This window comes from Bubalus kerabau, chromosome 2 (assembly GCF_029407905.1).
Source record: "Bubalus kerabau isolate K-KA32 ecotype Philippines breed swamp buffalo chromosome 2, PCC_UOA_SB_1v2, whole genome shotgun sequence".
Taxonomy (NCBI): domain Eukaryota; kingdom Metazoa; phylum Chordata; class Mammalia; order Artiodactyla; family Bovidae; genus Bubalus; species Bubalus kerabau.
Window position 1 is genome coordinate 69,559,107 of NC_073625.1, and position 21,841 is coordinate 69,580,947.

Genomic DNA, 21,841 nt, shown 5'->3' on the forward strand with positions numbered 1-21,841 from the left:
GATTCACCTTACTCATAGAAATGGAATATGATGCTAAGTCAGCTATATGTTTGTTTTTGTTTTTTTTTTTTTTCTGAGTCCCCTGTGGGTCCAATAAATGCTTATTGAATAAATGCTTATCAAAAGGCTACTTTGAGTAAAATACTTTAGCAGCAAAAATTATTAAGATACACTTAGGCATTTGAAAGACAGTTATGAAATATGCATAGAAAAGATCAATAAAAAGCAAAATGTGCTAAGTACTACAAAAGGAGACCACCAGACTGTTTGCTGATGCTATTTAGTTGCAAAGTTGTGTCATACCGTTTTGTGACTCCATGGACTGCCAGGCTTCTCTGTCCACAGGATTTCCCAGACAAGAATACTGGAGAGGGTTGTCATTTCCTTCTCTAGGGAGTCTTCCTGACCCAGGGATCAAACCCACGTCTCCTGTGTCTCCTCCTTGGCAGGAAGATTCTTTACCACTGAGCCACCTGGGAAGCCCTATACCAGGTTATTATGGGAGTACAAAGTTAAAATATTCTAGGATGAATGAGAAGTTCTGAAAATGTTTTAAATGTTGACCAGGACTGTGTTTCAGTGGAGGAAACAGCAAGGGAATGTTGGTAGAGCAGGAACACTAGACACCATGTTGAAGGAAAAGTAAAGAAAAAAAAAATGCCATAAATGAAAGGCCTTTTGAGAGGAAAACAAGTTGTATTTTTGTGACCAGTTCAATTTGGTTGACTTGAAACAGACTGCCAGGCATTTCTCCAGCACAGATAGGTTTATTTGGGATCAGCAGAGATTTGGAACACAGTGACTGCTACCTTGGTGACCCACATGCAGGTCCCATCACAGCCAGGGGATTGGAACACTTTCATAGAGGGGAGAAGGAAGCTGGGAGAGACAGGGTAAACAAAGAGCTTATCCATGGTTGAACCCTTGACTGGAAGTAAGAGGAGTCTTTCTTCTTCCTGTTAGGCTCTTCTGTCTTCAAAAGGCATGAGACCTCCCTCTTCTGATCTAGTTCATTGAGGTTTCTGTTTATTAATTTTTACAAATGATTATTCTCTTCCAAGCAAATTACAGAAAAGTGAAACTCCATTTGATTATGTTAGGGATTAGCTAGACAGAAACTTGCATTTTAGTTACATTTAGTACCTGTCATCATTTGTCTGAAATTAAAATTTGTAGATCAGTGGCATTCAAAGTGCGATGTCTGGGCCCAAAGCATCTGTGTAACACTGAGACAAAAATTTGTGGACCCCTCCCCAGATCTACTGAATCAGAAACTCAGCACGTGGATCCCAGCAGTCCCTTTTGTAACAAGTCCTCATGGTAACTCCATTGCACATTTTAGTTAGAAAATCACTGAGTAGACAAACAACCCAAGCCTTGCAAGTCTGTCTGGTACTAACTATGGTAGCCCATTAAATGGGGCTCCTGTAGTACTAGCTTTGTTCATCCTATTTAAAATCCAGTGACATATGAAATGATGGCAAATGAGATGATACAGCTTTGTATACATGACCCATGGGGTAATCTATTTTCAATTCTTCTGGCTAGAAGACACAACTCCACGTTAAAAAAAAAAAAAAACATAAAATATTGATATGAGAAAACCTATGTGTCAGGGATTATTCCAGATACTTTCCATGTGCTATATCGTTGAGCACACCTACATTTCCAGATATCAAGAAAAATCATTTTAAATCTGCATGACACCACATGATAGTATGTAGTTATAAAACTATATGATCAAAAAGCAAGATGCAAGACTGTACACAGAATGAACTGTCAACTTTGTTAAAATAAATACAATAATAGAAACAAGACTAAAATTTAATTTAGCAAAAGATGCATAAAGCTGATTAACTCACATTTGGTAGGTTTGCTGCTGCTGCTGTTAAATCGCTTCAGTCGTGTCCGACTCTGTGCGACCCAATAGACGGCAGCCCACCAGGCTCCCCCGTCCCTGGGATTCTCCAGGCAAGAACACTGGAGTGGGTTGCCATGTCCTTCTCCAATGCATGAAAGTGAAGTCGCTCAGTCGTGTCCGACTCTTAGCAACCCCATGGACTGCAGCCTTCCAGGCTCCTCTGTCCATGGGATTTTCCAGGCAAGAGTACTGGAGTGGGATGCCATTGCCTTCTCCGTTGATAGGTTTAGAGGCAACTATATAATAGTAGTACTTTTGTATGGGTTTCCCAGGTGGCACTAGTGGGAAACAACCTGCCTGCTAATGACAGAGGCCTGAGACATGGATTCGAAACCTGGGTCAGGATGATTCCTTGGAGGAGGGTATGGCAACCCTCTGCAGTATTCTCTCCCAGAGAATTCCATAGAAAGAGGAGCCTGGCAGGCTACAGTCCATAGAGCTGCAAAGAGTTGTACCTGACTGCAGCAAGTTAGCACACATACACAGTAATTTTATATATTTTGTATGTTATATAAATTAAAATTGTATATCATTTAAAAATAATACTGTTATTTGAGTGTACCATATTCTAGCATTTAACAAGGTAGTCTCTAGAGGCTGACTACATGGTATAAATTCTGTCCCCATCCCTTTCTAATTGCATGAACTTTAATATTTGAACATCTTAGAACCTTTCTAGTAAGTGGTAATAAAAGTGTTTACCTTAAATGAGAAACAAAATGAGTTAAACTATTTGCAGAGAATATAAAGGTGATAAGTATTATAATTAATAAATATTGTATCTAATAAAATTTTTTACTTTCATATTAATATAAAAATTCTGTTAAGGTTACATAAGGATGAAAATATTTCAGCCTGAAAATGTTGACACTGCAAAGGCAAATTCTCTAATAAGAAAACGATAAAGCAATACCATGCAGATTAGTTAGTGTTCTGTGACCAGCATTTAGTAACAACATAAAGCTGCACCTATTAAAAAAAAAAAAATATTGCTGTCCAGTTCAGTGAGTTAGAGTAGTTGAGAGGAAGGTGAATTTGCATTCCATTATGACTAGGGGATGTTTTATGAAGTCAAGTTCAGGGGCATTTCTTGGATGATATATCTTGGGCCCTGTGACAGTTTGCAGCAAGATGGGGAGCACAGGTATTTAATTGCTGAGATATGGCCCAGGCAAAGTATGAACATTTAAGGAGTTGTTCACGCAGCAGTGTGTAGAGTTGTGGCCACTTATAATGGCAGACTTGTCTGTGTTTGCCAGTTCTAATTGCTGTTGATCTTGCCCAGACTACCAAGGAATTTGGTGATCAAGGTTAGGGAATCTGTAGTCAGTGAAAGAGAAAATGTGACTTGGAGAAATATTAATAAGGCAAGAGTTTCTTTCTAAAGAGCAACAGGAAAGCGTGATTAGATTACAGAAGACCTGGGAGTCTAGGAACGAAAAAGGGAGGACTGGTATGAAAAGAATAAAAGAGTTGTGAGATCTTGTTAATAACAACAAGGTAGCTGATAGAATGTATTACCTGAATATAAATGTATAGGAAAAAGAGCAGTCAAAATGTTGTCTGGGAACATAGTGGAAATTCTGAGAATCAGGAGAGTAAGAGAAGAGAACAATTAGAGAGGATGTTAAGTTCGATTTTAGATTAGTCTGAGATGACAGCAGGATATGATGAAAGTAGCTATGCCACAGATGGAAATGCTGATGTGAAGTTCTAGATAAGAGTGGTATCTGAGTCACCACATAGAAGTAATACTCAAACTCTCGGAGGTAGAGGAAAAGAGGAAACCTAAAGGCAGAAGATGAAACGAAAGGGGTCAGGTTTAGAGAAAGAAGTGGTGAAAGAGAAACCAATTGAGGTGGCAGGAATGGGCTGACGTGTCATTAGGAGGATGAGGACAAAAAGAGTGGTAATGTGGTATGTGTGGAAGAGAGGGGACATTTTTTTAAAGGAGAAAATATGGGGAAAGAGCAGTGTTTGATGGAGAATATCAAATACTGCAGAGAGCTCATAGTCTGCTAAAATTCAAAGGCCATCAGGGTTAGCCATGGTGAGGTCATTATTATTGTAAAATATAAAGTAATTGGTGATCATAAAATGTAGAGATGAAAGGAGTGTATGAAGATGTTTAAACACAGGAGAGAAGTGAGTGCACTCAGTAAATGAAGAATGTAGTAGACAAAAACATATGTTAAGGTGTATGGGAGAAAGAGAGAATAGGTCCAGAAAAATAATTTTTAGTTCAGAAACAAGCAGCTAGGAAGGGAAATCATGTTTACTGTTGCAATTATTATCAGCATAATAAGAGGGAAAATTGTATTCCCAGTATTTTGAATGGTAAGTGCACATGAGGAATTGAGAGTAGCTATACTTTGAGGTAACTAACATGGAAGTGTTGTTGTTTAGTCACTAAGTCGTGTCTGACTCTTTGCTACCCCATGGACAGTAGCCCGCCAGACTCCTTTGTCCATGGGATTTCCCAGGCGGTAATACTGGAGAGGGTTGCCATTCCCTTCTCCAGATCTTCCCGATTCTCCAGATATTGAACCTGTGTCTTCTGCATTGGCAGGCAGATTTTTTTTTTTTTTTTTTTTTTACCCCTGAGCCACCAGGGAAGCCCAATGTGGACGTATTACTGAGGGTTAAATCCATTAATAAAATAACTTTCTAAAAGTCAAAATACTGTTGATTACAACAGACAATTCAATTTTCAATCTATGGCTTGCCCAGTAATCCCATTAACTAATTCATATGTAATTTGGCAAAATGATGTCTTAAACTTTACTGTAGTTACAATCATTGTATTGTTTGTTATATAAATATTTGTAATATTTTCAATGCCTTGAGTTTAATTTCACAAATGACTTCTTGCAAACATTAGTATGTTTTGTAGTTCTGTGTATAAATAAGAACTAATTTTTGAGAAACTAATATATTATAGGTATATTTATTTTCAGTAACTTTTTAGTCTTAATTCACATAATATTTTTCAATAGCATAAGGAAAGAATTTGTTGATTTCATACATATACACAGATATATGTTTATACAGATGGACTATCTGATAAATCAGTAATAGCTCTGTTTATTTTTGTGGTGCCTTAGCATATTTCTTGATTATATCCTTATAATCTGAATAAAGAATAACAAGTGAAATGATAGTCTTTTTTACAGTAGCTGAAAACATTGTTTAAGTCTTAATGTATCTTTTACATTTGGAAAAAGAGTAGGTTGCCATTTCCTTCTTCAGAAGAACTGTGTATCTTAGTCTGTTCATGTTGCTCTAACAGAATATCACAGGCTGGGTAGCTTATAAAGAAAAGGCATTTATTGCTCACAGTTCTAGAGCCTAGAAGTTCAAGATCCTGGATCTGGCATGGTTAAATGAGGATCCTCTTTTGGATCACATACTTCTGTCACGTGGCAGGAGGGACTATGGGGTTCTCTTGAGCCTTTATAAGGACACTGCTGCTGCTGCTAAGTCGCTTCAGTTGTGTCCGACTCTGTGTGACCCCATAGATGGCAGCCCACCAGGCTCCGCAGTCCCTGGGATTCTCCAGGCAAGAGTACTGGAATGGGTTGCCATTGCCTTCTCCAAAACATGAAAGTGAAAAGTGAAAGTGAAGTCGCTCAGTCGTATCCAACTCTTTACGACCCCATGGACTGCAGCCTACCAGGCTCCTCCATCCATGAGATTTTCTAGGCAAGGGTACTGGAGTGGGTTGCCATTGCTTTCTCCACTAATCACCTTCAGGTGGGCTCCACCCTTATGAGTTAAGTACCTCCTGAAGGCCACACCTGGTAATACCATCACCATTGGGGTTAGGACATCAGCATATGAGTTTTAGGAGATACATTCAGACCATCACTGTCGTAGATTGTTTTGTTTTCTAATTGGGTATGATAAATGAATATTGGTAAATTAGGTAAATAAGATTTGCTCAGATACAAATTTAATTAAAAACATTTGTACCAACTTAACAGTTTGTTGACCTTTCCCTAATTTCCTAGGATCAAATACCTTTTCAGATTATTTATATAAAAATAAATAGCACATGTAAATGATTAAGATGTTTACATATTTGAAGAGAAATTTTATCTACCCCTTATTTATAACTACTAAGAAATTTCACAAGTCCCTATTTAAATTATTTTTAAATGCACTTCTCCGTCTATCAGACTTTTCACATTATTCATCTGCTGCTACTTACTAACATTTAATTTTGTCAATATGCCCCTTAACATCAACAGCTATAAAAATAACGTGGCTTAGAAAATTACTCATCCTCTCTGATGTAGTCTCAGTAAAGAGGGGAGGCTAACATGACTGTAAAAGGTTCCTGTGTAAAGATTACACTGAGATTGTTGGTGAATCTGTGGTTAACAATTGATTAGCACAAACTAGCTAAGCAGTGAAATTCTCTCTGACTATAATTAGAAAAGGCAATTAATAATATAAGACAGGAAGTAGAATTGATCTGACTTTTATATAACAAGGAGGCTTTTTTGTTGTTGGGCACCAGCTGGAGGCTGTGCTAAAGACCACCTAAAAAGCTGGGGGCCATAAAACACTAAATGCTACTTTGAAAATCAGTACTGAATAGTAACTCTGAGAGTATATCATATAGAAGCACCACTGTCAAAGTAATGGGGATTTATAGCTGTTGTATGTGAGTTTTCAGTGGAGACATGGGGACTATCTCAAGATCTGTACAGATGGGGAGATGAGAAACACAAACTGTAAAAGTTAAATGATAAAAAAAGAACCACTTGATACTTAAAACTTACATGTTTCATGTGTTATGATCTAGTAACCCCAAAGAAATGTCTACATGTTTTCAAAATAAAAATGTATTGGAATGTTTGTGTCAGCAGTATTCTAATAGCAACATGTTGGAAGCCACTCAAATGCCCAGCAAAAGTGGGATATATACATTTATCATTGCACATTCAGGCAATGTAATACTTCAGAGCAATAAGAATGGGCTACAACCATAGGCAGCAATATGAATGACTCTCATAGGTAGAAAGTTGAGTCAGAGAAGTTGGGTATTAATGTAAAAAACACACATCCTGCATAATTTCATTTGTATAAAGTAGAAAAGTGTGAGTTCTTTTCTGACCAAAAGTGGCAAAAAGGGAGTTTCTAGGTCACTGATAATATTTCATTTCTTGACCTGGCTTTGGATGTCTGAGTGTGTTCTGTTTGTGGAGACCAGTGAGCTATACACTTACATGTTCATTTTTCTGAAAATATATTACACATCAATAAAAAATTTTAAATCAATTTTTATTATGAAAAGTAATGAGGATTTTAATTCACAGTAAAAATCTCACATCCAAGGAACTTCCCATTGTGATGGAGAACATTGTAAGACATAGACTACACAATATATGAGAGGAATTAGAAATGACAACCCTGTATGCAAGACAGCAAAAGAGACACAGATGTATAGTACAGTCTTTTGGACTCTGTGGGAGAGGGAGGTGGGGGATGATTTGGGAGAATGGCATTAAAACATGTATAATATCATATAAGAAACAAATCGCCAGTCCAGGTTTGATGCAGGATACAGGTAGCTTGGGGCTGGTGCACTGGGATGACCCAGAGGGATGGTATGGGGAGGGAGGTGGGAGGGGGGTTCAGGATGGGGAACACGTATACACCCGTGGCGGATGCATGTTGATGTATGGCAAAACCAATACAATATTTTTAAGTTAAAAAAATAATAATAAAAAATTAAAAAAAAATAAATCTTAGCATGCACCTAAAAAAAAAAAAGAAACAATGGACTCAGGAGGAACAGCAGAGGCAGAAATTTCATATATGACTTGCATGAAAAGTCTTAGCCACACATCTGTGGAATGGGTATTTCATACTGTAGACTGGGGTGGTTGAATATGTATTAGCTATATGGCATGATTTTAGTTGGTTGCCTCTAAAGTTACTTTACCTTTACCTGTTGGTAAGAGTTCTCCTCCTATAGTTTAGTTTATGTGTTTTCAATTATTCCTGATTTCTTTATAGAACATTGCATTAAATAACTCTTGCATGTACTATTAAATACTTGCTAATTACTTTTGTTCCTAGAATTATATGATACGATCAGCAGCAACCATGTCAAAAAATATGGTAATAAACAACAAATCAAAAATTAATGAAACTAACTCTTGCCTGACCTCACTCTGTCTTGCAATAATGTCTGGCAGTATAATAGAAATTTAGGTTCTGAAGTAGCCAGATCACAAATTAGAAGATAGGTCCAAACACACACTAAATAGGTAGCTAAGCAATGAATTTGAAGAAGAAAATGTATATGTATATGTGTATGTATATTCATATTTTGTGCTTTTTAGAATTGTTGATCTCAAATTACCCTTATTTTTTATTTAAAAAATTAATTTTGTATATGGGTTATAGCTGATTAACAATTTCGTGATAATTTCAGGTGAACAGCAAAGGGACTCAGTCATATTATATCCATTCTCCTCTAAACACCCCTCCCATCCAGACTGCTATATAACATCGAGCAGAGCTACATGTGCTATATAGTAGGCCCTTGTTGGCTATCCATTTTAAATATAGCACTGTGTACAGGTCCATCCCAAACTCCCTAACTATCCCTTTCAAATTACCCTTAAAGAACATTAATGAAAGGGTAAGCCATTGCATATAAAAGTGTTGAGGTGCATATGTGTAGTTGGTTTTCAGTTGATAAGATGGAGAAGCAAAATTTTCATAAGACAGAGTAGAAATTCCTCCCTTTTGAAAATGTGTAAAAATATTTTTGCACCACTAGCAAGTCTCTCTATAAGCTATATTTTATACCACTTAGATACATTTTAAGATAACTTAAAATTTAAGGAAATAGATGTATCTGAATATCTGAGTAGAAATATGCTGCTGCTGCTTTTGCTGTCGCTTCAGTCATGTCTGATTCTGTGCGACCCCATAGTGGCAGCCCACCAGACTCTCCCATCCCTGGGGTTCTCTAGGCAAGAACACTGGAGTGGGTTGCCATTTCCTTCTCCAATAGAAATATGCTAGGTGCAGTTTAAGCAGAATCAATAAATATTCACAATAAAGACATTTGAAATAATGAAGTTGTCATGTTGATATATACACTGTAGCATGTAGTATGGGCTGTTTTCAAAGATCTGAAAAAGGTAAGAATTGAATAAGATGGATCACATTATATATTTTTCCTGTTATAGATTATTTCCACCATTTCTTTCTTGTTACAGTTTTACTAGCAATGAAACATTCATGTACACAGCCACAAAGATTCCGAAAGCTCTGAGTAAATCATTGGGGTTACTTTAACATTTTCTCATTGAATTTATCAGTTTAGAGATGCAGTCTTAAGATCAATATTGTTGAAAGATGATTATACTGTCAAGAAATTATAAAAGAAAAGCAAGAAATACAACAGTATGTGATATATATTCCAATTTCTGAAAAAAAAATGATATCTTACACATAAAAACAGTTGGTAAGACTGTACACAAAATCAGCAACAGTTTTAGCTGAGGGTTATAGGAGAAAACATGAAGCTGAGACTAAGAAGAAACAAGTAGGTGATATTCAGATAATTTCGAGGAGAAAGTGATCAACTGAATTCAGATCATTTGTTGAAGATAAATCCAGTAATGTGAGGACTTGAAAGTGACACTGGATTTAGCAGTGCACTTATCATTGATGACATTGATAAAAGAAGTTTCAATGAAATTAGGGAAATTAAATCAGCCTAGAAAGATAGGTTCAAGAGAACCATGGCAAAGAAAACAGAGGTGTGAATAGAGTGAAAATTTTCAAGAAATGTCATTAGGAGAGGAGAGATGTGGGATAGTAACTAGTAAGGAATAAAAGGGAGATTGAAACCTTTTTAAGAAAGTGGGAAAGTTTGTATATATAAATGGTATATAACATATTATCATATATAATGACCTTGTATATTTAGTTATATGCTAATTATCTTATCTACTAGAAAGACAGGAGAAATGCTAAGACAATTTCTTTGAATATGTAGGGAGAAAGGAACAGGATCTAAGGTGGAACTTGAGATAGGTGTCCTATAGATGATGAAATTTATAACTGAATATTATTCAGTTAAGTGACTGCAAATGGTAAATAATTCTGAGGACAGGGTCCTACATACTCTAATGAGAGCATGTTAAAATTCTCTTATGATATATAGCTTTTAGAGTTATTAATGAAGACTGAGGACAGAATATGTGTGAAAATGCCTTGCCTATTGGATGTCCAAAATAAAGCGAGTGCTTCCTGGGTTTCTTTCTTCCCATCAACTTACATGTTCATTTCATCTTATGAGCCCTGATGTCCTAAAAATCAAATCAAGAGCCATAACACACACATTTTACTTCTTAAGTATTGAAAGTTATACTTTTTTTCTGTTAAATTCTTAATTGCTTCAAAAGTAGAAGTTTTGTACAGATTGATGTTGATATCCTTTAATCCAGAATTTGCAATGTGGGTCATTTAATCCTGTCTTGAGGTGCATAGTGTTGTTTGTCACATGATTTTTCAAGATATTCTATTTCCTAAACATATTCATAGAAACATTAAGAGAAAGCTATAAATATTGAATAATCTTATTAGTAAAAATTTTAAAGTTACAAAGGTTTAAAGTTTTATGAGCTTGTCTAACCCTTAAAATAGTTCTACATTATCATTGGCCAGAGGAAAGATCACATAAATTGAAATCTTCTCTTTTCAAATTTCCAGATTACACAGGGCAAAGGCCATTGTCATTATGGACTTAAATTTTGATAAAGTGCTTACATCTCTCTTAGGAAATGAGATCTCAGAATCCTGAAGTAGATGAACTTTAGGAGTATGTGGAACATAATCTTCCCCTCTTCCTTCTGCTTTCATAAGAATGTCACCTCTTAAAAAAAGAAAATACTTAAATATTTTTGGTTGTCAAAATCAACCAAATGTTATTTATTCCATTAACTATCTTTAAGAGTGTCCATGAGAATTTTTGAATTTGATTTTCAATAGAACCTAAATATATATGTCTTTACAATTTTTCCTGGTCAGTATGCATCTTCACACTTACTTTTGAACTTGTAAGCACTGTGGTGCAATGAATAAAAATGGATGAGAAAAGTTTTGTCTCAGATCTCCTTATATTATTTTTGAACATCTTCCAAGCATAAGTACCCTTGGATATGGAAGAAGACACAGCTTATTTCACATGAAATATGGTGAATTTCTCTATTCAAAGGTATACAAAGCTGGACGGCACCTGACTACTGGTATGAATTATATGTAACATGTTTATGATAAAATGTAAGACTCAAAGCATCGTTAGTCACTAAAATCCAAATTGGATTGTGATGAACATGTACATTTTAAGTCACTTTAAGAAAAGAAAAAGTTCCAGAATAGTACAGATATCTTCATTGGCTTTCTTTTATTTCTCACCAGTAATTGTTTCTCTCCCACTTTTCTCCATTATCTTAAGAAAATAGGCTATAAAGTATAGGGACAAATACTATAATGAGATAGAAAATTATAAGCCTATATTGTAACTTGAAAGTAAATTAAAATTCATGTTTTCATTTTGTGTAGAAATTTTACAACTGCATTCACCATGTAAAGTATTGGAGAAGGAAATGGCAACCCACTCCAGTGTTCTTGCCTGGAGAATCCCAGGGACGGGGGAGCCTGGTGGGCTGCCGTCTATGCGGTCGTACAGAGTCGGACACGACTGAAGCAACTTAGCAGCAGCAGCAGCAGTAGAAACATGATGGTTAATACTTTTGATATAATAACATTAAACTAGTTCAAATATTAGCTAAACCTTTCCATTTGAATGTCAGAAATTATTGAAAAGATTGTAGCTCTTGCGATGTAATTTTATTCTCCAAAGAATGTAAGATCCTTGAAGGCAAGGGCCCACATGTTCGTCAACAACATCTCCTCTTGTGGTGAAGAACCTAGGAAAGGAATCAACTTGGAAAAAATTGATTATCTTTTCTGTTTCTCAATTTCCTCATTTGTAAAAGGGAATATCTATCTATCTACATCATAGGGTTGTTGTAAAGATTGAAATATGACTCATATAAATCTTAAGAGACAAAGTCAGTTCCAAGTTATGTGTTAAACAAGTGTTATTCTTTCTCATTATTACTCACAAACATAATTCATTAGATTGTAGGTATTGAATGCCTACTATGGATGAGAGGCTATGAGATAACACTTTGTATCAATACTTTATTTTTATTATTAAATTATTAATGTTTACATTAATATTAAGCATATATTGCAACAAACTAGTATATGAAATGTTTGTTTTTTAAATCTTAAAATCCAAGTCTTTCAGCTCTAAACACTAGTTCTAGGATTTTGCTCTCTTACCTTTATAATTTCAACCACATCTTGTGTTTTGCGTAAAAAATCTCTGCTATCGTTGGCTTTTTTCTAGGATGAATATGAAAGTTGGATCACACTTTTGACACTTGACTATGGAGTCGCCTCCTAGTCACCTTCAGCCTTGCCAGCAAATCCAATCAGCGTAAGAGCATCTTAATGTACCTATGTTAAGTCCTCAGCATTTAAGATTAGAGAGAAAAGCAGGTCTTGTGACCTTCATAAGCACTACTCAGTGGTTACTCTGGAAATGATAGACTTAGTTTAATTTTAGCTGCAATTTGATTGAAGTGTTTTCCAGCTTAAAATCAGATATTCGACTAGCACTTATGATGTGAGGGAGGTTATATGCAGTGCATTTCTAATGCAATAGAAATGCAGTCGAGTCAAACAAAATCATTTTGTCATCAGTAATCAGGAAGAGGTTTGCCCTAGATGTTTTAGATTCCAATTTTTAATTGAACAAGAAAGCTTAAGTGTACAGTAGTGTAGAGTATACACGACTCAGCTCTTTTTACTAGGGAAAAGAGTGCACTATTTTACTTCACTCTGACCTTGAGTCAAAGCTTTGTGAAGAATCTGATTCTGAGTGGATTGGGGGGGAAATGAAATGAAAAAGAGGGAAGAACTGCTTTTAACATGACCAGATGGTAATTTTTACTAGTTGGCAGTGTATTAAAACACATTTTCTGAAAGGAAACTCTACATTATAGACTGGCATCACGAAATGTGTAAAAGCATCCCAAAAATAGATAAAAATATTCTTTCGCTTTGAAGTAAGTTTTGATAAACTTGTGCAAGTGTATGGTTATCTTTAGGGTAAAGATACCGATGAAGACTAACTGTACAATTAAAGGTCCTAGAGGAATTAGCACTGAATTCACAGTATCTAGTCTGTGACCTCATATCCTCCAAAACATGAATCATGTTCATTGTGCTGGTTCCAAGAAAAACCAGGTATAACAATTCAACATGAACTGCTTTCTTGCCCATTAGTGCAATCTCACTAATGCACACCCTGGATTTCCCAACTAAATTTTGAAATCAATTAAAAAAATTATAATCATCACAGTGTAGGCATCTCAGAGTCTAATAAATCATTCATTAAGCAGTCTACTGCTGTTCTTTATGCACACTGAGAAAGTTGCAACAGCATAACCTAAAAACCATTAAAAATTACTTGCCGGAAGACCAGAAAACACAAATGTTTAATTATGATCAATTACTCTATAGTTAGTGTCATGTGTCTTATTTTTGGCACTAATGCATTGATTAGACACAATGACTCTGCCTAATCCTTTGATCATTGATATGGTGAGTCTGATGAATTCTTTGAAAGATGTTAATTTTTGGTAATTTTTTAATTTTTCTAGTAGTGGAGTATATAAATGTTTTCTATGGAAATGGCTGAAACACTAAGTTAACACACCACTACAAGCTGAAATTATAGCAGTCTCACATTTTGGAAAAGGATCCTGCAAAAATTTTATAATATTGAATAGACACAATGTATTCTTCCAAGGTGTATGGATCAAATCAGAACATATTGCTTTATTGAACAATCATACATGCACTGTTTAGAAGCTCACTGTTTGAAAGGAGTTATTAAACCAATTACTGAGTTGATTTCTCTTTCACTCTAGTTTTATGTCTTTGATTCATTTTGAGTTAATTTTTGTATATGGTGTTAGTTAAGGGTTTAACTTTATTCCTTTTCATGTGGATACCCAGTTTTTCCAACACTACTTGTTGAAAAGACTGTCCTTTCTCTATTGAATGATCTTAGTCTTCTTGTGAAAAATCATTTGCCTATGAGAGAGCTTATTTTGGGGCTCTTGTTTCTGTTCTGTTGGTTGATACATCTGTTTTTAGCCAGTATCACGCTGGAGCTTTGTGGTAAATTTTGAACTCAGGAAGTGTAAGTCAATTGGTTTTGTTCTTTGTCAAGATTATTTTGTTTATTAGTAGTTCTTTAGAAGCTCCATATGAATTTTAGGATGAATCTCTATTTTTGCAAAATGTTTCATTGAAATTTTAATAGAGATTGAATTGAATTTGTATATTGCTTTTGGTAGTGTTTACACTGAACATGGAATGTCTTTCTGTTTATTTGTTTTTAATTTATTTCTATTTATATCTTTAAATTATTTAAAATTGTTTAATTTCTTTAATGTTTTGTAGTTTTCATTGTACAAGTATTTCAACTCCTTGGTTAATTTCCTAAGTATTTCATTCTTTTTGATGATTCATCTTTTTCAAGATGAAATTGTTTTTATAATTACTTCTTTAGACTGTTCATTGTTAATGTATACAAATGTAACAGATTTTTGTATATTGACTTTGCTGAATCAGTTTGTTAGTTATAACATTATTTTCTCATAGATCTTTAGGATTTAGGGCCATATCACATAATCTGCTAAAGGGATAATTTTCCATCTTCCTTTCTGATTTGGATATATTTTACTTCCTTTTCTTCTTGCCTAATTCAAGCTTTCCTGGTAGCTCAGTGGTAAAGAATCCATCTGCCAATGCAGGAGACATGGGTTTCATCCTTGGATTTGGAATATCCCCTGGAGATGGAAATGGCAACCCACTCCAGGATTCTTGCCTGGGAAATCCCATAGACAGAGGAGCCTTGTAGGCTACAGTCCGTGTGGTCCTAAAGAGTCAGACACGACTTAGGAACTAAACAACGAGAGCAACTTGTCTGATTCCTCTGACTGTTCAGCTTCTTTGAATAGAAATGGTAGAAGCTGGAATCTTTGTCTTATTCCTGGCCTTGAAGGAAAAGCTTTTAGTCATTCTCTGTTGAGCATAACATTTGCTGTGGATTTTTCATGTGTCACTTTTATTATTTTGAGGCAGTTATTTTCTATTAGGTATTAGTTATTTTCTGTTAGCTATTTCTATTTCTTAGCATGTGTGATTTTTATTACTAAAGGGTACTGACTTTTGACTACTGTATTTTATGCATCTATTCAGATGATTTTTTTCATTCTATTAATGTGTTTTAGCACAATGAACAATTTTGGTATGTTGAACCATCTTATACTTTAGGAATAAATTCCACTTGGTTATTTTAATATGCTGGTAAATTTATTTTACTGATATTTTGTTGAGGATAGTTCCATTAGTGTTCATAAGGGATATTGGTCTGTAGTTTTTGTGCAGCGCATTTGGCTTTTATATCCTAATAATGCTAGCCTCACAGAATGAGTTAGAAAATGTTCTAGCCTCTCCAATTTTTATTTTGGAAAAGTTATTAGTTCCTTAAAAGTTTGGTAAAATGTAACAGTGAAACCATCAAATCCAAGGCTTTTTGTTGTTGGGAGAATTTTGCTTATTTAACTAGATTTAATCTAGTTACTAGTCATAAGTCTTAGCAGATTTTGTCCATTTTCTAGGAATTTGTCCATTTGCCTAGGTTACCTAATATATTGGCATATAGTTATTCATTGTCCTCTCTCATAATTATTTTTATTTCTGAAGTTTGGATAACAATGTCCCCATTCTCATTTCTGATTTCAGTAGTTTGAAACTTCTATCTATTTTTTCTTAGCTAAAGTTTTGCCAGTTTGGTTGATCTTTTTGAAGAACTCACTTTTGGTTTTATTGATTGCCTCTATTGTTTTTCTATTCCCTCTTTTGCCTCTGCTCTGATCTTCATTATTTCCTCCTTTCTACTAGCTTTGGGTTTAGCTTATTCCTTAAGTTTTAAATGTCAGTTGCTCAGTTGTGTCTGACTCTTTGTGATCCCATGGACTGTAGCCGCCTGGCTTCTCTGTCCATGCAATTCTCCAGGCCAAGAATACTGGAGTGGGATGCTATTCTCCTTCTCCAAGAGATTTTCCCAACCCACCATTGGTCTCTAAGTAGTTTCTAAATTCCTTATGATTTCTTCCTTGAGACATTGGTTGTGTAAGTGTGTGTTGTTTAATTTCCACAAATTTGTGAATTTTCCAGTTTTCCTTGTGTTACTGATTTCTAACATTATCCTGTTGTGGTCAGATAAGATATTTTATATGATATATATCTTTTAAAATCTGTTGACATTTAATTTTGTTATTCCAGGTATATTTTTAACTTATAAGATTATAAAAATTACTTCTAATACAATTTAGAATTCTCATGTTGGATATTTTTATAAATTGAATGTATAAGGCTGATTTTTCTTGGTTTTGTATTGTAGCCCAGGCTGACATTTCATTGCATACTAATATATTTGTTAACTTTAGTGAAGCTCTTTTGCTCCTCTTTATTTTTTCATGAATTATTGCATTATATAACAAAGGGGCCCCTACATATGATGGAAATTTCTAGAAACTGGTTATTTCAATAAAGTGACTTTGCTTCTCACATACAGTTTATAAAAACTAGTAGTCTTATAGCTCCCATGTGCATGAAGGTTCAGTCACTCAGTTGTGTCCAACTCTTAGTAACTCTGTGGACTGTAGCCCACCAGGCTCCTCTGTTCATGGAATTTTCCAGGTAAGAATACTGGAGTAGGTTGCCATTTCCTACCCCAGCTATAGCTCCCTTTCAACATTAAGCTACTTTATAATCTGTAGCCTTCCCCAAATCGGTATCAAACAATCTCTCCAGGGTTCACTGGTTTTCAAAGATCAGGTTGAAGGTAAGTCTGAATATTTCAGGGGAAGATTTGTTTTTTAAACTTCTCTGCTCCCATTTAAGCTTTGCTAAAGCTATGTTAACATTGTGCATAATGTCAATATCAAAATGAAATTTGAAGGCAAACTGAAAAATGCATAGAGATATCATAGGCACTGTGGGTGAAGAATTGGATTACTATATGAGAAGTTGTAGAAGGGTGTGCTAAGAATGTTGAACACGCATGCTGATATTGGTGAAAATTTTTCGTTTGAAGAGTTGATTTAATTTGATAGTATTTCTGCCATGATGACACTGATCACAGGTTGATTGCTTAGCTGGTATGTCTTTTTTTTTTTTTTGAAATAAATAACTGATTTCTCAGGATAAAAGAATTTTATCAAAAGTTCATCACTACAGGGTTTCTGCATTTTTTTTTCTAAAAAATTATTGTTAAATCCATTAAAAAATTAAACTTACAAAGTATGTTTCTAATACTTAGGTCTCTCTCTGTCATTCAAGTTCCTGAAAATCTGTTTAGAGATAACAGGATTATAGTAGTTAGAATTTGAAGGCTAAAGGGTTTGTTCTGGGTCACATATCTTTTGTTTTTGTCCATGGATTTGTTCGGCTCTGGCTCTGGAATAACATGGGGAAACATTGGGAGTAACTAAAACCTTATGAAATAGTTTACAAAGAAATGTCTTCTAAGCATCCAGTATCGTGTTTTTCTTTCTGGCTTACTTCACTCTGTATAATAGGCTCCAGTTTCATCCACCTCATTAGAACTGATTCAAATGTATTCTTTTTAATGGCTGAATAATACTCCATGGGGCTGGTGCACTGGGACGACCCAGAGGGATGGAATGGGGAGGGAGGAGGGAGGAGGGTTCAGGATGGGGAACACATGTATGCCTGTGGCGGATTCATTTTGATATTTGGCAAAACTAATACAGTTATGTAAAGTTTAAAAATAAAATAAAATAAAAAAAATGTTTTCAAAAAAATATATATATATATACTTGAATACGAAAAAAAAAAAAAAAAGAAATGTCTTCTAAAGATGTTTTCTTTTTTAACTTCAAACTGAATGGAGATAAGGTGTGTTAATGCTTAATTTAATTTTATCTGGGATTATGTAGCTGAATAGTGTTTTATTTTCTCATAAGATATTATAAAATAGATGAGCTTTTCTGTGGTCTGTTGCTAAAATGGAAATAAGTAATTATATTCTTTTGAATTTGAGAAACAGTACATCACTATAGGGGGTTGAAGGTAAGAGTTTTATTTATGCTTTAAACTAAATTAAAAAATACATATATCTTTTTCTTAATCTTTCATCTTTTGTCATTATGGTTATAAAAGATTCATGATGGCAGTTAATGAATTCATATCACTAGTCCCTTAGCTAAGTCTCTTCAAACTTTCAGAATTCTAGGTCAGAGTTCTCCTCTGCTTGTTAACACTATTACTGTACTTCCTGTGGGAGGTTCTGTCATTAAGTAATGGTGATAGGCAGGATGTATCTGGAAACAGATTCTTCCACTCTTGGCTTATTGCACTCTTAAAATAATCTACTTTGTGGCAATGAGAACTGATAAGCAGTTATCATGTCCAGGAACACACACCTCCATCTGGTCCATTGATTTATCAGTGAATCCCTTTTATTTCCTCACTTTTCAAATTGCTCTCAAACTCAAGTCATCCACCAAAGTAAAATTTGATAGTACATGTGTTGCTTTGTTTACTATTACTATTTACTTTAAGGCCGCTTTTCTCATCATAATGGTTTTGATGGCGATATAGAGCCCTTTGTGTAAAGATAGTAAGAATATCTAGACAGCAACACCAGAAAATTTCACCAAATCCATGACCCTTCTAAGACTGAGACCCTTTATGACTGCTCATGAAGTTAACTCAATTAATACAAAGCATCCACACCAAAATAAATCTGAATTGTCATCAGAGTAGTTTTATTTATTTATTTTTCCTGAGCTGGACCTTTTGTTCTGTTTATTCAATTCAAGCTCCACTTTTGACTTTTCTTTATTTCATTCTTGTAATTTCAAGAATATCACCACTCTGAAGTTTTAACTTTTTAATAAACTTTAGGAACTAAGACATATCTTCATAAATCTACTGATTTAGCACTTTCTGTATGGTGCTGTGCTGTACTTGGCCGCGCAGTCCTGTCCAACTCTTTACAACACCATGCACTGTAGTCTGCCAAGCTCTTCTCCCCATTGGGATTCTCCAGGCAAGAATACTGGAGCGGGTAGCCTATCCCTTCTCCTGGGGGTCTTGCTGACCCAAGAACTGAACTGGGGTCTCCTGTATTGCAAGCAGATTCTTTACCAGTTGAGCTACCAGGGAAGCCCTTCTGTACAGTGGCTCAGTGTTAAAGAATATGCCTGTGAATGCAGGAGACACCAAAGGCGCGGGTTTGATCCCTGGGTTGGGAAGATCCCCTGGAGTGGGAAATGACAACCTGCTCTAGTATTCTTGCCTGGGAAATTCCACGGACATAGCATTCTGGCAGGCTACAGTCCATGGGGTCGCAACGAGTTGGACACAACTGTGCTTGCACACACACACACACACACACACACACACTCATTTGACTACAACTTGACCGATTGTCTAACATTATGCACTGTACACCATGTTTTAATACTTTATTTTTCCTCCTAAAGTACAGGATATTATATTCTGCAATGTATGTTCCCTCATTACTCTACATGCTATATGATCCTTGCCAATTTCTCTGTATCTATGAATTTGTGTGTTTTGTTACATTTCTTCATTTGTTCTTTAGGTTCCGTATATAAGTGAAATCAAGATATTTTATTTATCTGATTTATTTCATTTAGCATAATACCCTCTAGGTCCATCAATATTGTTACAAATGGCAAGATTTTACATTTTTATGGCTGGGTAATGTTCCATTGTATACATACGCCACTTACTCTTTATCCATTCATTTTTTGATGGACACTTAGGGTGCTTCCATATCTTGGCTATTGTAAATGATTTTGCACTGAACATTGGGGTGCATATATTTTTTGATGTGGTGTTTTCATATTCTTTGGATAAATGCACAGAATTGGGATTTATGTAGCATATGAGTTCAGGTTTTAATTTTCCAAGGGAACTCCATACTGTTTTTCATAGCGGCTATACCAGAATATATTCCTAACAACAGTGTATGGAGGTTCCATTTTCTCCACATCCTCTACAAGACTTTTTATTTGTTGCCAATTTGATCATCACCATTCTTAAATGTATGATGTTAAATCTCATGGTGGCATTATGTCTTATACTTATTAGCTTTTCCCTTATGACTAGTGTTATTAGTTGAGCATCTTATCATTGCATGTTGATCACCTGTATGTCTTCTTTGGAAAATGTCTGTTCATATCCTCTGCCCATTTTAAACTGGATTCTTTGTTTTTATGATATTGAGTTCTATGTGTTCTTTGTATATTTTGGATATTATGCCCCTTATTGGACATACCATTTATATGTATATTTTCCCATTCAGTAGGTTGCCTTTAGTTTTGTTGATGATTTCTTTCATTGTGCAAAAGCTATTTAAATTTGATGTCAGATGAGATCAGATCAGATCAGTTGCTCAGTTGTGTCCGACTCTTTGCAAGTCCATGAATCACAGCACACCAGGCCTCCCTGTCCATCACCAACTCCCGGAGTTCACTCAGACTCACGTCCATCGAGTCAGTGATGCCATCCAGCCATCTCATCCTCTGCCGTCCCCTTCTCCTCTTGCCCCCAATCCCTCCCAGCATCAGAGTCTTTTCCAATGAGTCAATTCTTTGCATGAGGTGGCCAAAGTACTGGAGCTTCAGCTTTAGCATCATTCCTTCCAAAGAAATCCCAGGGCTGATCTCCTTCAGAATGGATTGGCTGGAACTCCTTGCAGTCCAAGGGACTCTCAAGAGTCTTCTCCAACACCACAGTTCAAAAGCATCAATTCTTCAGTGCTCAGCCTTCTTCACAGTCCAACTCTAAAAATCCATACATGACCACAGGAAAAACTATAGCCTTAACTAGATGAATCTTTGTTGGCAAAGTAATGTCTCTGCATTTGAATATGCTATCTAGGTTGGTCATAACTTTCCTTCCAAGGAGTAAGCGTCTTTTAATTTCATGGCTGCAATCACCATCTGCAGTGATTTTGGAGCCCAGAAAAATAAAGTCTGATACTGTTTAGACTGTTTCCCCATCTGTTTCCCATGAAGTGATGGGACCAGATGCCATGATCTTCATTTTCTGAATGTTGAGCTTTAAGCCAAATTTTTCACTCTCCACTTTCACTTTCATCAAGAGGCTTTTTAGTTCCTCTTCACTTTCTGCCATAAGGGTGGTGTCATCTGCATATCTGAGGTTATTGATATTTCTCCCGGCAAGCTTGATTCCAGCTTGTGTTTCTTCCAGTCCAGCATTTCTCATGATGTACTCTGCATATAAGTTAAATAAGCAAGGTGACAATATACAGCCTTGACGTACTCCTTTTCCTATTTGGAACCAGTCTGTTGTTCCATGTCCAGTTCTAACTGTTGCTTCCTGACCTGCATATAGGTTTCTCAAGAGGTAGGTCAGGTGGTCTGGTATTCCCATCTCTTTCAGAATTTTCCACAGTTTATTGTGATCCACACAGTCAAAGGCTTTGGCATAGTCAATAAGGCAGAAATAGATGTTTTTCTGGAACTCTCTTGCTTTTTCAATGATCCAGCGGATGTTGGCAATTTGATCTCTGGTTCCTCTGCCTTTTCTAAAACCAGCTTGAACATCAGGAAGTTCACAGTTCACATATTGCTGAAGCCTGGCTTGGAGAATTTTGAGCATTACTTTACTAGCATGTGAGATGAGTGCAATTGTGCAGTAGTTTGAGCATTC

At 35.6% G+C, this 21,841-nt stretch overlaps 1 long non-coding RNA gene across 12 annotated transcripts in view; it reads left to right on the plus strand.

Moving 5' to 3' along the window:
- LOC129643388 (uncharacterized) overlaps positions 1-21,841 on the plus strand; it is a 323,134-nt gene that overhangs the window by 137,197 nt on the left and 164,096 nt on the right. Inside the window, exon 4 of one of the 12 annotated variants that reach the window (XR_008710267.1) lies at positions 14,810-15,682. The exons of 10 other annotated variants lie outside the window; for them this stretch is intronic. This is a non-coding gene — a long non-coding RNA (uncharacterized LOC129643388). Of the gene's footprint in view, positions 1-2,193; positions 2,339-14,809; positions 15,683-21,841 lie in introns of those variants that run through there. One more of the 12 variants, XR_008710275.1, reaches the window with a different exon arrangement.